Raw genomic sequence first — 13,556 nt, 5'->3', positions numbered from 1 at the left:
TGATTGGCTTTAACCCTTCGAGCCTTTTGGCTAGTCGTGGGTGGGTTGAAGCCTTCAAGGTTTCGGGCTGTCAAGTGGGCAGCTTGAAGCCTTAATGGCTTGTTATGACTTGATTTGGTTTGTATGTTTTGCTAAAGGATTTTCTTTTTTGCTTGTGTTTTTCCTTGGATACTTTTTATTCTCTTGTAACTTTGTCTTTGTTGAGTTTGTGTTGTCTTTATGTTTTTTACACCTTAAAGGGTTCAGTGCTGCAGACACTTAGCCTTGGTGTTTTTTAACAAGAAGACATGACACCTATCCTCTTTATTATTTCTTTGTGATTTATTCAACTTTCATAAGCCTATTTGTCGGTTATGTTTCTAAGGCTTAAGGAACGATTGGTGTAGGTTGTTCAGACCTGTCTATGAGACAATTTTGTTTTGGCTTAATGGGTCTCATGGAGTTGTATTGATTTAGGAACTCACCCCTTATATAGGTTCATTCAACCCTTGAACCTATTGAGCGATGTAGCCTGGGAGCTCATCCCCTTACATGGCCCTTGCCATGGAGTTTTTTGCTAGGTTCTCAGCCTGACCTTAGGATAGAAAGACAAGTTTGATAAAACAACTTCATTCATTCAAGCAATACTTGCTTTTTACAAAAGGTTTTCATAGTGTTGTTCGAGATACATTTTGATACAAACCAAACTTTCCTGTCTAAACATGGAATCTTCTCAGGGTTTTGCCGTTCCAATGCCTTGGAAGCCTTTTGCCTTCTGAATCTGCTAGCTTGTAGGATCCACCCTTGTGTGCTTCAAGGATGGTGTATGGACCTTCCCATTTTGGGCCCATCTTTCCTTGGTTTTCCTTTTTGCTAGCTTCATTGTTTCTGAGGACTAGGTCCCCTGGCTTGATTCGTTCATTCTTGACTTTCTTGTTGTAGTAGGCTTCCATTTGCTGCTTATACTTGGCTTCTTGAATTGCGGCTTGATCTCGAGCTTCGTCTAGGAGTTGTAAATTCAACATGGTCTCTTTCTGATTTGTTTCGGGATCCATGTTGACAATTCGTTGGGTTACAACTCCTATTTCAGCAGGGATTACAGGCTCGGATCCAAATACCAAGCTATAAGGTGTTTTCTTGTGGCTTGTTTTTTCGGTTGTTCTAATTGCCCATAGAACACTAGGCAATTCTTCGAGCCAATTGCTTTCATATCTTCCTAATCTTGTCTTGATGCCTTCCACTATGCTTCGATTTGCCCTTTCAACCTGGCCATTTGATTGTGGGTAAGCCACTGAGCTGAAGATTTGGTTGATCCTGTACTCTTTACACCAAAGGCTGAAAGGCTTTTCAGCGAATTGTTTCCCGTTATCGGTGACAATCACCCCCGGCAATCCATAACGACAGATGATGTTTTCCCAAACGAAGTCAATGACCTGTTTGCCTGTGATCTTTGCAAGGGGTTTAACCTCGGGCCATTTAGTGAAATAATCTATTGCTACTAGCAAGAATTTTACTCCTCCTTTGCTTGGAGGGAAAGGTCCAACAATGTCTATCCCCCACTTATGGAATGGCCATGCCGAGGTTATTGGGACAAGATCATGCTTGGGATTTTTTGGGATTGGAGCATGAATCTGACAAGCATCACATTTCTTCAATTGCTCGGTGGTGTCACGATGCATCGAGGGCCAAAAATATCCAAGATTCATGAGTTTTGCAACCACCGACCTAGCTCCAAAATGGGCTCCACATACACCTTCGTGAATTTCTTTGATCAAATACTTACTTTGCTCGGGACCAACACATCTTAGCAAGGGGGCAAGGTAACCCTTTTTGTAGAGGGTTTCTCCTTGCAAAACATATTGTCTTGCTTTGATTTTAACCCTTTCAGCTTCTACTTGATCATTGGGTAGTTCACCATTTTGAAGGAATTTTTTGATGGGAGTCATCCAGTTTGGATCTTCCTCGGTGACTACGTCTTGGACCTCCAATTCATCAATCGATGGAGCCTTCAATACTTCTACCAACACCTTCTTGGTGAGGTGGGCAAAGGTGAGAGATGCTAGCTTACTTAAGGCATCAGCCTTTTTGTTTTGGGATCTGGGAATTTGTTTGATACTGCATGCTTGGAAGGTATTCATCAGCTCTCTGGATTTTTCCTTATATCTTCTCATATTGGGTTCTTTGGCAACATAGCTATCGTTGACTTGGCTCGAGACTAGTAATGAGTCTGTGAACACTTCAAGCTTTTGAACTTTCATTTCTTTAGCCAGCCTTAAGCCGGCGATCAGTGCCTCGTATTCAGCCTCATTATTGGTGGTCTGAAAATCAAAACGAAGAGCATATGTGAATTCCAACCCTTCTAGGTTGATTAAAACTAACCCAGCCCCTGACCCTTCAACGCTTGAAGCTCCATCGGTGAATAGCTTCCAGGCTTCAGGGTTGAAGGGTTCAGTGGTGGTAGTGTTTACTTCGTCAATTGTTTGGTTTGGGACTTCCACAAGGAAGTCGACCAAGACTTGGGCTTTAATAGCTTTTCGTGGGACATAGGTGATGTTGTGTTCACCTAGCTCCACCGCCCATTTCGCCAATCTTCCCGAGTTCTCAGGTTTTTCAAGCACATTTTTAACAGGTTGGTCAGTGACCACTTGTATGGGATGTGCTTGGAAATACCTCCTAAGCCTTCTAGCCGTTTGAACTAAAGTTAGGGCAAGCTTTTTAAGGGGAGGATATTTGGTCTCAGCCAATTTTAAAGTTTTGCTGAAGAAGTAAACAGGTACCTGAGTCGTGTTTCGTTCGATTGTGAGGACTGCACTTATAGCTTCTTCAGCAATTGATAAGTAGACTGGAATTAACTCTCCTGTTTCTGGAGCTGCGATGTCTGGCAAGGAAGCAAGGTGTTGTTTCATCTGGTTGAAGGCTTCTTCAGCCTCATCAGTCCACTTAAAATCCTTCTTATCAGAACAATTTTTAAGTGTCTTGTAGAAGGGTAGGGACCTTTCAGCCAGCTTGGAGGTGAAACGCTTCAAGGCAACCAGTTTCCCATTTAAGCTTTCAACCTCGTTTTTGGTTTTTGGTGGCTTGGCTTCAAGGACAGCTTTTACTTTGTTTGGGTTGGCCTTGATGCTTTGTTTTCCGACAATGTGACCCAGGAATTTTCCTTCTTCGAATCCAAATGAGCATTTTTCAGGGTTAAGTTTCATGTTAACCTTTCTGAGATTTTTGAAAGTTTCTTGGATGTCATCAAGCATTTGATACTCCGTCTTGCTTTTGATTACCAAGTCATCGACATAGGCTTCCATGTTTTTGCCAATTTTACTTGCAAAAGCTTTGTCCACCAGACGTTGGTAGGTTGCTCCGGCGTTCTTTAGTCCAAAGGGCATCTTCTTGTAACAGAAGATTCCTTTATCAGTGTGGAACGCCGTCTTTTCTTCGTCTTCCTCTTCCATGAATATTTAATGATACCCTTTGTAAGCATCGAGAAAGCATTTGAAAGGGTAACCGGTGAGCGAGTGTAACAACTCTCACTAAAATTAAATACTTAGTATGGTAATTAGCTATTAAGGAAACCCTAGTTGAGAAACCCAAGTAATTCTGCACTAACCCTAAAATTTTCAGAACAATCGGAATCAGGATCAGGGCCCCTAAAACTCAGGGGGGTAAACCCTAGCTGATAATTATCATAATAATTCGTTGTCTAACTTTCAAAATCACAAACTGTCAACTCATCCAAGCTACCTGGACACGAACCTACCCTACCCTAGAATTGCTACCTGTCGCGCCACGCGACAGGAACACATGTCCCTGTCGCGACACGCGAGAAAGACGAATTTTCAGTATAAATAGGTGGGGTTGGCACTTGAAGTTTTCTGTTCGTTCGACGTACAAATTCACAATATTCACTGAGTTATAGTTCAAATACTACCAACCACAGACATAAGCTCGAATTCTGCTCGATCACTGCTACGTTTCAAACGGTTCAATTCTTTTCTTTCCTTCAGCTTCTATTATAACAATAGCTCGGGTATTATATTCTAAATCCCGAAACTCTGCTCATTATTAGAGTAATAACTCTAATCACTGGTACGATACTCTATCCGATCGATTGAAACTATCCGACAGGATGTTTAAGTACTATCCTTTGTCATTAGTCGTGATTCCGATAGGATGTTTGAGTACCACCCGAACTCGGAGAATACTTTGTCATTCATTGTGAATCCGATGGATGTTTAAGTGATTGCACTTTGTCATTCGTTGCGAGGGTTTTATCTCGTGATTATCGTTAAAGTTGAATTGAGTTAATACACTAATACGAGTTCCATTGTATCTATAAATTAGAACTCGTAAGCAGGAAGCTACTAGAGTACTTAATGGCTAAATAAACTTAATAGTTAAATAAACTTAGCAGTTAAGTAGATTAATCTGTTAATAAAGTTAATTATGATTAATTAATCAGTTAATCAAGATTAATTAAGCTTATCCAGATTAATTAAGATTAAGCAAGATTAGCTAAGCCAAGTAAGATTAATTAATCAGCTAAGTAAGCGAAGACACCAAGCGAAGACATCGCTGTAATGTGTCAACAACTTTTCCAAATAAGAGAGAGTTTCTTGTGAAAGGCTTGGGTTGACCCTTATTCTTTGTTCAGGGTACTTAGGATTTATGATAAGCCTTTGCTTGTCTTCTTCACTTCTGGGGCTTTCGCCTTCAACCATGTAGGCCTCTTGAGAGGGTTGAAGGGTTACTACCCCCCTCTCGGTTGGGAATTTTACCATGCCATGCCCAACAGACACGGCCATGAAGAAGGCACATTGTCCCGGTCTCCCTATGATCACGTCATAGTTCGAAGGTATGTTGATGACCACGAAGGTGAGTGGCTAGATCCTTTCCTTCTGACCTTCATTGAGACGAACATTCAGTGTCAGTTGCCCTAAAGGCTTGAGGGATATATCAGCAATACCCTTTATGGAGGTTCCAGATGGTTGAAGCCTTGATCGCTCTTCATTACTTAGACGGTTAAAGAACTTCTCGAACATGATTTCGGTGGCTGCCCCCGTGTCTATGTACGCCCTATGTGTTTTCCATGTTCCAATGGTAGCTTCTACGACGAGAGGGCTTGAAAGAGGGCCTTTTTCTGTTGGGGGAAAGCAAACACATTGAAGCTCCCAAGCTTCCAACCGCTGCCTTTTATGAGGAACCTTTTCATCAGAGTTCACCATATTAACTTCCTTTCCCTTTCCTTCAGCCATTTTGTCTCGAACCCCTTTCACCAAATGGGCGAGTTCACCTGACTTAACAGCTTCTTCAATTCTTTTCTTGAGCTGGAAGCAATCGTTGGTGTGGTGACCCTTTTCTTCATGAAACTCACAGAACTGTGTGGAGTTCTCATTTTTTCTGCTTTTGGGGAGAGGCCTAGGAGGCCTAAAGTTCTGCTTGACTTCTTCTGTTGCAAGGATTTCTTGAGGAGTCTTTGTGAGGGGTGTGAAGCTCATGCCTTTCTCCCTGGTTGGAGGGTTCCGGCCTTCAGACCTTTGATGGTCTGAACCCTTTTGTCGTCTGACATAGGAGTTGTAATTCCCTCTTTTTCTGACTGGGCTATTACTTCACCAGCTAGACCCTCTTTTTCTTTGTTCTTTGATGTCGACCGCCTCCTCTCCCTGGATGTGGGCTTCTGCCCTTTCGAGGGCTTCTTCCAAGGTCTTGGGCAGGGACTTGTTGAAATCTCTTGTGAGGTATTTCGAGGTGATAGCGTTCATGAAACCGGCTACCCTCATTTTTTCATCTGCCCTTACATAGGTTAGACCTTCCTTTTTGTATCGTTCAATAAACTCACGAAGACTTTCGTTGTCACGTTGTTTTATTTGAAAAATGACTGTTTCATCTTTGACATATCGTCTCTGCTGGGAGAAGTTGGCCAGAAAACCCTTGCTAAGGTCATCGAAGCTTCGAATGCTTCGAGCAGGTAAATCGTTGAACCAGATCCTGGCTGATCCGATAAGGGTTTGCATGAACATTAGACAACATTCAGCATTTGACCATTTCTCGATCCTTGCTGCACCGGTGAAGATCTGAAGGTGGTCCTCGGGGTCCTCAGACCCATCATACGTTCTGATGTGGGACGGCATCTTGATCTTCGTTTTGAAAATCATAATCGGCTATTTGCTATGAGAAGCATGAAAGATTACTTGGCTTATAGGGTTTGGCCAAGTCTTCTTCGACCCTTGTACCCTTATTATTATTACCATTGTTGTTCCCTTGAGTGGCTAGCACTTGATTGATGAAGTGTTGCCACGAGAAACTTCTTATCATCTGGGTCATCATCTGGGACATAGGGTTGAAGCCTTGGAGGCTTCTGGATGTGACTGGGCAGCTAACTCCAAGAGGGGTGCTCATTACCGCACTTCGTGCCAATGGAAGCACAGATAGGGCTTGTTCCCACGAATTGGCTGTAGAGGCTGGAAAGCTTGATATTGGGGAATGCAGGAGCTGATCCAAAGTCAACTCATGGCCCAGAGGAGCACTACTCGTAACTGGCTGAGATGAAAAGAGGGGATATGTTGTAGGGTTTGCTATAGTAGACAAATATGGAACAGGGTTTGGAGGATTACTGGGGCCGGCTTCATTCCTGGTTGTAAAAGGTGGAATGGGAGGTCCGGGAGACAGCGTTGGTTCAGGTTCATCATAGTCTAGACGAATCCTCACTCCCTTATCCTTCTCTTTGTTCACATACTGGTTGAGGAGAGTCCTCAACTCAAGAAAATTATTGCCAACTCCCTCGGGGGTAAGTTCAATATGTGTTGGGGTGTCAGTGACGCCAACATTAGGGGAAGGAACTCCGGATCTAGAAGGAGTTGGAGTGTTAAAGGTAAGAAACTCGGGTATGTTCCCCGGAGTTGAGAAAGAGGTTGGAATAGCCACATGAGCTTGGCTGCTACCCGGAGTTGAAGTGTTTGGTACCTGGTTCACTTCACCCGGGGATCCACTTTCAGACATGGCGATTTTAAGAGAGAAGAGCTACACTACTAGGTCTTTTTGAGGAGAAATAGCGGCGTAGCCCCACGGTGGGCGCCAACTTGTTGATGCAACAAATAATAGACCAAACGTAGTAACAAGGGTGGTTAGGTAGAAGGGTTAAAGGGTTTAACCTTGCCTAACGTAGGTCGCGGGGTCCCCCATGTTTGCAAGACGTGGAAGGAGGTTCACTACTTTGTTTTTCTTGTTTGAAGATCCAATTCTGAAGTGTTGTCCAGAAAAGGATTGAGGAACAAAAAGAATAAGTGTAATTTGAATGTGAGTGAGAGACACTTGCGTGAAGCAAGTGTACGATGTAAAGGACCAGAGTTTGAGGAAGTAAGTCTGATCGGAATGCCCCAACTCAGTAAATGAAGTGTCACTTATATAGGAGAAGACATCTCCCAAAGAGGCATTCATTTGACAAGTGAACTAGCTTGCAGCGAGGGGCTTACCCTTTCGGGGGTTGAAGCCTTTTGACCCCTGGATAATAGCGTATGCTCTGTGGACCTGCGTTGCTTTTACGGCTGTGGTTGGTGAGACTGCTTGGGGATGTGACTTATTTACTGTTCCCGTGTTACTTTACTCTATCTTCTCAGCTTTTTCAACCATTGAACCTTTTAACCTTTTGGGCGTTTGCGTATTTGGCCATTTTATTTAGTCTTGGGCTACCCCCGTCATCAATGATCGTAATCAAAATAATCGAAGTCGTGGTCGCTTCAGTTTCTTGTTGTATATCCTATCGCATTCCGTGTATGTGTACACCCCAACATATTTGGGTAGCCGAACGGATGAACCATCACCTCTACAAAATTCTTCAAGTCTTAGTCTTTTATGCAAATATGTTACAGAAATATTATGTATGATACCTATGTCACACCCATTTTCCTCATCACATATTCCCTTACCAAACCATTCCCTATCCTTATTCTAGTTCAAAAACTCGTACATTTGTTGTCATTCTTTCATTACACATTGGTCTTTCATCAAGGCAAACACAGATGGATGATGAAGATGACATCCGCAATTCGACAAACAACATAGATGACACAACAACATTACCAAAAAAACTAAGCATACAAGACAGAATACACTCAACCAACACCCAAAAAACAAACAACAAAACAAAATAGACCCAAGGAAAGGCCCATCATCCACCCTCGAACTCGACAATCAAGACCTCAGTTATCCAAAGTCAATAGCCACAAACCCACTCCAATTCGTACGAGTGATACCACGCATCTTTGATCTCTTTAGAATTAACCAAATGTTGAATCAGTTCTGTTTGTTCATGAAGGAAAACATTAAAACATACCTGTTACAGCAGACAGTGCGTTGGAGAATCCAGTAATGGAGTTCGACATGCTTGTCATCGTGATCTGGTTCCTCCTTAGGGTGCTGACTGATGATGGGGACTTAGAAAAACCGAAAAGGGTATCGATTAGGAGAGGAGGTCGAATTATGATGTTATGACTAATGGGGTGTGTCTAATTGTGTAATTAAGCAACCCTTTAACCTCCACATAATTCTCCTTATATAAGCACCCAGGAGGAAACCTATTTAGTTAATAAGGGTAATATGGTCAATCAACAATTACCAACTAATTATTTAATAGGTTATAATATATTTTGATCTATATTATGTAAATGATTATAATGGCTATAGATTAAATATTAATACATAATATATTTAATCTTACACCAAAACGTCATTTCCTGTCTTCAATCAATCTATCTCTTATACTAAAGCAAAATAGTGTTGACTATTTGACTTTGATGTGGCTATTCTCTTTGGCCAGAGAATTGGGTTTTTAGGCGTCATTTTTCTTTTCTCTCTATTTTCCTTCAATTCTCTTGGCCACCTCCTTCTTCATTCAATGTGTCTTTGGATTATATATGGTAGGTTGAAAACTTAATCAATTATCAGTTTTTTTTTAGGAAATTATGGAACCGTTTCCAATTCTACAGCCTATATACAAATATTGCTTTTAATCGGATGTTTCAAACGAAGACTGAAGAAGCTTGCTCTGTTTTATCTTCATCATCAGACTTCGAAATTCAAGCATCGCTAAGTTGGATTCCACCTCTGTATTTAATTTTTTTGTTGCTATTAGAAAACCCTAATTTTTTTGTATGATTTCTATGATGTTGTTGATGTCAATAGATCCGCTAATTGTTTTTGATATGCGGATTTAACCCATTCATTGTTGTAATTTGTGTGTTTATTGAAGTTGCTAATTCTTTAACCAGAGTTTTGCATCGAATGGTAACTTGCATTCCACCTCTGTATGTGATTTTTTGTGCTTGCTATTAGAAAACCCTAACTTTGTTCTATGATTTCTATGTTGTTGTTGATGTCAACTGATCCGCTAATTCTTTTTCATATGCGGTTTTAACCAGTTCATTGTTGGAATTTGTGTGTTTTTTGAAGTTGTTATACACCCTAATGGAATTGTACAGACTTTTTGTTTTGCTTTCTGGTAGATAACATGGTTCTAATTTCAATATTTTTGTGTGTATTTTTTTTTGTTTGCAGGTATGGAAGTTGGGTTTCTGGTTCATATGACGGATCCGTATAAATCTGAGTTGGTTAGGATCCCTGCTTTATTTGCCATTTTTCTTTTGTTAGATGTTATGAAGTTTTAATTTGTTTCAGTGTTTTAAGTTATTCAATGTTTTTATTATTTACCTTCTGTTATAAATATATATCGTTCTTTTTTGTTTTCAGGAATTGCCTAAGCGGTATAATTCATTGATAGATGTTGCTAATTATCCTGTAGGATCCGTAGATCTAATAACAGATAATGGTTATAAGTGGTCTGTTGTTATTGAATCCAATACAAGGGGGTGTTTTATATGAAAAGAATGGGTGACAGTTACAATGCTTGCAGTTGAGTAGAATGATTTGATAGTATTTGAAAATGTGGATATCAAAACATTTAAATTGAAACATATCAAAGGCCACCACGATAGATATTTGAATCCTATGTTCTATTGTGTGATGACAAATACAGAATCAAAAGATCTGGTATTGTTCTCATATGTTATCTATTTGTATTGTATTTTTTAACTTAATTTGTTTCATTATGTTTACTGAATATTCTTTTTTCAGCTGCTTCATATGGCCTTCATGGATAATTATTTTAAGAATGATCCCTTGGATTGTTGTTTCACAATACATTTTCTAAACAAACTGGTCTGGACGGTATACATCGTACGCCGTTTTGGTACCAACTATAGTATCGTTGACTGGATACGTATTTCAAATGATCTTCATCTGCAAACAGGGGATTTTGTTATATTTCAATTATTAGGTTATAATGATTTCAGTATTCGAGTTTTCCACAAGGATGGTTTGCATTGTATCTGTTAAGAGCCTTTAAGAGTAGAAGAAGTATGTGAAGTTCAAGTTGATGGTATTTTAGAAGATGAAACCCATCGTTTGTCGGACATGGTACCGTTTGATGTTGATGATCCTGATTATGAAATTGATGTTGATTTTGAAGATTCTGAACTTGAATCTGATGCAAACCAACATGTTTCCACAAAGGATGTTGAAGATGGTATAGTAGAATCCCCTATAGAAGTGGGTGATTTTTATGAACTGAAATGGGTATTAACTAATCGTTTTGTAAGTTTTTTTTCTTTTAATTAGTGTTTTGTTACAAGCAGTTGCTGTTGTTTCTGATGGTTTGAAGGCATGTGAAGTGCTGAAAGGAAGATCGCATAGTATCGATCTTATACTGACTGAAGTCGAGTTGCCTTCGATCTCCGTGTTTGCTCTTCTCACCTTGATTATGGAGCATCAGGTCTACAGGAACATTCCCGTCATAAGTATGATTTCCATGAATATTTGACGCTTTTAATGTTTTCAAGTTTTTTTCCAATTATGGTTCTGAAATCGCGATTCGTGTTTCAGTATCACCGCCAGTTAAGGTTGATTCAGTATATCTGATATATTTGTATCAGAATTATTGTATAATTTCACGGTGGATTTATGGCTTCAATAGATCCTTTGGGATAAGAAACATGACATGTGTACACCGCTGCAAATGTGTTCGGAGTGTTGTTAACTTTGATGAATGCCACATGTTACAGGTAATACTTATTAAATTTAACAAATATATTGACTTTATATATATTGTTGTGTCCTAAATATGATATGAATCGCTCAGAGATTCATCGCATAAACATTCAACAAATATGTATATATTTGTGTATTTTGAACTGAATAACTCATAGGACTAGATCAAGATGCTATAGTTTGTGTCATTTGAGTTCTGAAAGGTATAGCTATGGTAGATGGACAATTAAGTTTACACCTTTTTAGGTATTATAATATTAATTTTGTTTTATGTCATGTGCAATGAGTTTTTTTATTGAAAATTTCAACTAGACAGAAGCCATTATCTATGTAAAGGGCTTAGGTGATGAGATTGATAAGGAGAATTTGATTTAAAAAATCACGCTTAATCTTACTTTATTAAGGTTGTATGCATCTTTCTTTACCATGATACAATAAGCAATATAATCTACCCCAAAATAGTTATATTTCTCTGTTAAGTTATTAATATATACTATTTAAAGGTGAAAAGTTATTGATGCATATTAATTTAATGTCTTTATGACAATACAACATGCTGAACTACTTAATTTGATGTTTGATATGCGGGTCGTAGGAGGAGCCGGTTGACCATCTCTTCGTGTCTTGCCACTTTGCCTTAAGGTGTTTGGGATCGGGTTGCAAGCTGGTGCCGTCTAACTGGGCTGTATATGTTTGAAAGCAAAGATTTGGTCGAATATCATTGCCATGCGAGTGGGTCGACGAAATGAAAAAAAAATTGGTGTACACTATAATGCTGACTGGAATCTGGAATCAATAGGTACATTTAAAGACTAGGAATTCATTAATTGATTTCAACAGGTCAAATTTACAAATCTAATGTTTTTTCTCTGTTACTGGTCGTATTAGATCTGGCATTTAGGTATATATCTAGGGTTTTGTTAATATACCATGGTTGAGTGAGTGTATGGAGTTTAATTGTATTTTGGTTTGCTTACAAAATTAGTTTCATTACTCGGTTTAGTTATTGGTTGAGCTTTTAGAGGGGGTTGAAGTGTTGAACCAACAGAGTAAATTTTTTAATGTAGTGTTTTGTAAATCTAGATAAACAACTATTTTAGATACACATCTTGATATAGTGTAATTTTCTATTTTTCCAAGTTGTTGAAATTTCCCATCTGTTTTGTGGCTAGGGTATGGTAATTTTTGACATATTGTTATGATTTTCTTAAGTCTTTCAAGTTGAGTTTGTTCTAACTTTGTTTTTTACATTTACAGATGCAAACCTCTTAAGAAGATGTTTATGATTTTCGATCTTGGGGGAAATACACACTCTACGTTACTATTAGGGATACCGATGCAAAACGTCTCGGATGATGAACATTTTGTTACCGAGTTCATCAAATGGATATTCCATGAAGGAGGACATTTAGAGGTTAGATATCCACCAGCTCTTATTTGCTTTGTTATATTAATTTTTCCCTTTCTGTTCCATATTAGATTTTGCTGAATTTAATTAAGCGTATCATACCTCTAGAGTGGACTTAAGATAATACTCTTTTGATTGAAGGAGTAGGAGAACATAAATTTAGCTTTCTAATGTTGAGAATTGAGAAATTTAGCTTTCTAATGGTTTACTTTAATAGATTGAGTCGTATATATTAATCCGCTGATATAATAGATTAATTTTTTTGTAGGGGTTGTCACTTCATCTTTTGATTGAAGGGGAAGAATGGAAATTTAAGTATTTTAGGAGGCTGCTATTATTTGTGAATGCACTATGATGCCCCTATAGCCTGTCAAAAGACCTAAATTATACATAGTAGAGGGTGAAAAAAATTGGGCGAATTGAGTGAGTTGGGTACAGGTCAGAACCAAATTGAATATTGGTCAGAACTAACGATTGATAATGTGGGTCAAAATGGTTTAGGCTGGGTAATCCTGTGAAAAAAATTGCTCCTTTCTTAAATTTTATAACCAATTAACAAATAAAATCATACTGTATTGTTAAAATACTAAGCTAATCCCTTTTTAATAAAGCTAATAAAGATATTCAAGGCATTTAAATATCCAGTCTGACCCACTTTGACGCATATTATAGATTATCGGTTCCCGCTTCGATGCATATTATAGATTATCGATTCTGAGCTTATCCAAATTACTCGAACCAAGTTAGTCATATGTTAATGAGTCAGGAATGCAAGGAAGATATAATTCCTTCTAAATTTGGTAATTGCGGGGTAGCAATTTAACTCAGTTGGTAATTACACAAGTAGACTTTCGTTCATTTCATCATATATAACTGTTAATTTTTTTTTTGTTTTACTAGATGCACAACAACAAATGATGTCCACTCAAGTTTGAAAAGTAGCTATCATTCCTCATCTCTCCATCACTAAGTAATTGCCCATCCATTAAAGGTAACTTTTCAACTCTATGTATATTTGCTTACTAAGTTTGTTTATTATTGAAAATATGTGACCTTCAAAACACTAGAAGACATATGA

Source organism: Helianthus annuus, chromosome 13, assembly GCF_002127325.2.
Source record: "Helianthus annuus cultivar XRQ/B chromosome 13, HanXRQr2.0-SUNRISE, whole genome shotgun sequence".
In the NCBI taxonomy this organism is placed as follows: domain Eukaryota; kingdom Viridiplantae; phylum Streptophyta; class Magnoliopsida; order Asterales; family Asteraceae; genus Helianthus; species Helianthus annuus.
Note: the sequence above shows the minus strand (reverse complement) of the source record.